This window comes from Salvelinus alpinus, chromosome 36 (genome assembly GCF_045679555.1).
Source record: "Salvelinus alpinus chromosome 36, SLU_Salpinus.1, whole genome shotgun sequence".
Lineage (NCBI taxonomy): Eukaryota > Metazoa > Chordata > Actinopteri > Salmoniformes > Salmonidae > Salvelinus > Salvelinus alpinus.
The window spans coordinates 5,636,893-5,641,740 of NC_092121.1; the positions used below are offsets into that span (position 1 = coordinate 5,636,893).

The 4,848-nt window shown below is 44.2% G+C and overlaps 1 pseudogene; it reads left to right on the forward strand.

Annotated features, from left to right (window-relative positions):
* The first annotated feature begins 219 nt into the window (after window positions 1–219).
* LOC139565473 (E3 ubiquitin/ISG15 ligase TRIM25-like) lies at window positions 220–1,034 on the forward strand (annotated as a pseudogene).
* Window positions 1,035–4,848: the final 3,814 nt, after the last annotated feature.

Below are 4,848 nucleotides of genomic sequence, written 5' to 3' on the forward strand. Positions count from 1 at the left end.
TTGTCTTTTGTGACCATTTGTTTGCCTTGTAAGGGACAATAGGCCTTAGCCCATTCTAAAACTATCCAGGAGTGATTTTCAAAGTGTTTCCTGTTGGTGAGATTCTTCCTAACCTCTTCTCTGCATAGGCTTAGTTCAATATTTGTGACCTGTGTGTTGACCTATGGGCCTAGTTCAATGTTTTTGTGTGACTGAGTATGTTGTTTCACCTGTAGGGCTTCGGGTAGGAGAAAATGATGGCTGAGGCAGGGGTCCTGGAGATGTTTTCGGAGCAGGAGCTGACCTGCTCCATCTGCTTGGACCTTTTTCAACGACCCAGTGTCGACACCCTGTGGACACAACTTCTGCCAGGGTTGCATCGGAGGCTACTTTGCCTCCAGCTCCACCTGCACCTGCCCGCTCTGCAAGCATCAGTTCCCGGAGCGGCCTCAGCTCAACATCAACCGAGTCTTCGCCCATATCGCTGAGTAATTTAAAAAAGCTCGCTATGGCACGGGAAAGCCACACATGTTGGGCATGAAGACACCGGGAGCCATGGCCAACAGCAACCACTTTCTGGAGGAGATTATCAAATGTGACGTGTGCACAGGGGGAAAAAACAAGTGGCGATCAGCTCGTGTTTGAGCTGCACGGCATCCTACTGCGAGGCCCATGTGCAGTCTCACCTGTACACGCCCTTCTACGCCAACCACCAGCTCCTGGAGCCCCGGGAAGCGTGTCGCGACCGCACCTGCCCACTGCACCACCGGCCTCTGGAGGTGTACTGCCGCACGGACCAGATCTGTATCTGTGTGCTGGAGGAGCACTGCACACACCACACTGTGTCTGTGCAGACAGTCGGCAAACAGGTGAAAGCTGCTTTGCCTTCTCACATCAGGCTCTTGGAGCACACACCCCTTCAGAACTTCAATGGCCCACGCAGCTCAAAGAGGCTTTTTGTGCCAAGGTTATAGTCTGAAGGCTACTTAAGGGTGTGGTGTGTTTTGGGGGGTTGGATGTGTTCCTTATAGAAGTATAATTTCATTCTAGTACTGTGGTTGGTGTCTGGTGTTTTATTTAGGTTACTTTTTTAAATATTACAACTTGGATTTTGATTGAACCTTTGAAAGACTGAGTATTGGCCACTAGTTTGTAGGTCATATGGGCGTCTCAGCTTCTTGCAATGCAGATGACATAGACATAAATTAGCAACACATTTCCTTTCAATGACTGCATCACAATTTGACAGCTCCCGGTTACACTATTTTAATAGTCATTAAATATAACATCCTCATTTGGCTCTGAGCAGAAAACAAAGGAACAGCTCATCGCTTAAATGTATCTGAGAAAATGGGCAGCTCCATTGAGGCCATCTCTATTTTGACGTACTCAATTTTCTATTTCTGAGTTGACAAACGAAGGGTGCGACCTGGAATGTGTTGTATGAACAGGTATAAAGCCAAGGTTTGATTTACTGCCACCTGCAGTTATGTAATGTTTACTCATGAGTAGCAATCATTGGCTGATTCCTCCTGATGACACGGGTGGAATATTTATATTTTATTTAACCTTTATTTAACTTGGCAAGTCAGTTAAGAACAAATTATTATTTACAATGACGGCCAAACCCGGACGACGCTGGGCAAATCGTGCGCCGCTCTATGGGGACTCCCACTCATGGCAGGTTGTGATACATTCTGGATTTGAACAAGGATTTATGTAATGAAGTCTCTAGCACTGAGATGCAGTGCCTTCTATCGCTGTGCCACTCGGGAGCCCAAAATCATGTGATCCTTCCTTAACCTATAGGAAGACATACAGGTATTATGACTCATACTGTGGTCAAAGTCCTCAATGGTGCTAAAATGGGCTCTTGGGCACTAGAGTCCTCAATATCTCTATGGGTCAGGCATCTGACCAAAAACATGAGCAATTTTACATGATTTAGGTCCATCTGTGTATAATGGGTTTGGCCCAAGGCAAATGAATAACATGCATGATTTTATTTTTTGCTGAGTGAATGTACTTCATTATGTTATCTGCTGTGTGTGTCTGTGTATATATATATATATTTCAAGAGCATTGTTTTTCTATTTGCATCTAAAAATATATATTTTTTGCATTTCACAAAGCACGTTTTACTTAAGTGTTCCCTAAGAGCCTGTTTAAGCAGCAGCAGGCCAGCAGAATTGTCTAGTTAGGACAAGTAGTGAACAGACACGATGCCAAATCTACTCTCAATGACACTGCATTCACAATTTGTCTCTCATCCTCCATCTCTTTCTTGTCCTTTGTCTGTCACACAGAAACTCATTGGGAAGACAGAACTAGAGATTCTTAACAGGATTGAGGGGAAGCTCCTCCGTCTGAATGAGCTCAAGAGCCGACTGGAGACCGTCAGGGTAGGCAGCTAATTCACAGGCCCCAACGTATCAACACTGTGTTCAATCTATTTGACCCCCTTCACTAAACCCCTCAACACATCGAGCTTCATATTTATCAGATCACGCTACCACTCCCTCTAGTGTTAGGAGAACGTACCAACGACCATTACTCCCACTGCAGTGGCTATTAGCAGGTCAAGACAGTCTGTTTAGTCAACCAAAAGGATGTTTGCCATACCCCTGTTATGATATATTACAGAAAATACTCAATTAAAATGTAAAAAAAAACAAAAAAAAACACATTGGGTTTGAATCACACATTTTTCAGTTGGCAGAATGTTTTTTCTTTGACCTGTGATCACAATAATGACCACAACTGGAGAGAAAGAAACTGACCTTAAATCAGTGTCAAGGAGCAACTTAGTCCTACTGTTTTTTTTCTTCTAGAACTATGCACGGGGTGAGCTGTCGGAGGGGGAGCAGTTGCTGGGGGAGCTGAGTCGCTCGGTGGACAGGATCCGTGACGAGCTGGTGGGCGGGATGGAAGAGAAGCAGGCGTCTGTGGAAACAAGGTGGAAGGGGCTAGTGACACGTTTGGAGGCGGAGCTTAGCCAGCTGCGGCGATCCAGATTGGAAGCCCAGGTCACATCTGATTACCACATTTGTCTCCTCCAGGTATGGAGGACTGTCAATTGTTTTAGCTGAGGCACCTTTTATAATTTGTGGGTGTCTGCTGTAACAATTGGGTGGGGTTCACACTTTGAGGGCGACGGGACCTGCACCGGGTGTGCCACGTATACGTTCCAATGGCCTCTAAGTGCAAGCTATCAGAGATATTACCAGAGTCCATTCCACTCATGTTAAACTCTGAACTGTAAGTCTTACAATTGAACATATGTCAATGCCTGCCTTCAAACCACTGAGTCGAGGTGAGTACCCCCCCCCCCCCCCCACCCTACAGGCAGACTCTGACACCCAGGCGTTAGATGCAGAGGCAGAAATGAGGTGAAGATGGTTCTGGGGGAACTGAAGAAGAGTATGGCTTAAATCCACATGGGGGAGGTGCACTCCCGAGTCTCCAGTGAGTAGCGCCATCACTTTCGTTCAAAACAATCTCCTAATCACCGTAGTCATTATTTATTATCCTTTTCAAAATGAACGTCAGTTACCAAATATTCATAATGGTAGTTTAATTTTGTTTTTTCCTCATGATCATCTACAACATTATTCTTTTGAAGTCATATGTTTTTCCCCTACTGTGGTTTTCGGGTGAAGTTTTTCATAAATTACTGAGTGTATGATAAATATTGAGACCGGTATTCTGCTGAGTCACTCTGAAAGTCAGCCTAGTCTGTAAGCAGTCAAGATACCATTCCAACTCAATACCTCATGGCAATAGAACTCATTCCTTCCGTCATCCATGTGTTGCAACATCGGTCTGGTAAAGAATGAGTCATTGACAAACGTGGGTTGTAAAAATACCAGAAGGAACATGAACACATAAAGGAAATGCAACCCGTCACACCGGGCCTGATAAAGTATACTGCACTGTATGTTGTGGACCGACCTATTTGTTTTTTTAATATAACACAGTATACGTGAGTTACTTCCCTACGGGAGAGCGACAGTATGACCAGTGTACAGACACTACGGACCACTAAGAGTCAGTGGTCTCTACGAGGTGGGTCAATTTAAATTGCGTCATATATATATTACACACACACAGACAGTCCCAGTCAAAAGTTTGGACAAACCTACTCATTCAAGGGTTTTTCTTTATTTTTAATACTTTCTAGATTGTAGAATAAATATTTGAGATTCTTCAAAGTAGCCACCCTTCGGCTTGACGACAGCTTTGCACACTCTTGGCATTCGCTCAATCAGCTTCATGAGGTAGTCACCTGGAATGCATTTCAATTAACAGTTGTACCTTGCTAAAAGTTAATTTGTGGAATTTCTTTCCTTAATGCGTTTGAGCCAATCAGTTATGTTGTGACAAGGGAAGGGTGGTATACAGAAGTTAGCCCTATTTGGTAAAATACCAAGTCCCTATTATGGCAAGAACAGCTCAAATAAGCAAAAAGAAACAACAGTCCATTACTATAAGACAAAGGTCAGTCAATCCGGAAAATTTCAAGAACCTTGAAAGTTTCTTCAAGAGCAGTCGCAAAACCCATCAAGAGCTATGATGAAACTGGCTCTCAGGAGGACTGGCATAGGAAAGGAAGACCCAGAGTTACCTCTGTTGCAGAGGATACGTTCATTAGTTACCTACCTCAGAAATTGCAGCCCAAATAAATGCTTCAGAGTTCAAGTAACAGACCCATCTCAACATCAACTGTTCAGAGGAGACTGCGTGAATCAGGCCTTCATGGTCAAATTTCTGCAAAGACACCACTACTAAAGGACACAAGAGACTTGCTTGGGCCAAGAAACACGAGCAATGGACATTAGACCTGTGGAAATCTGTCCTTTGCTCTGAGTC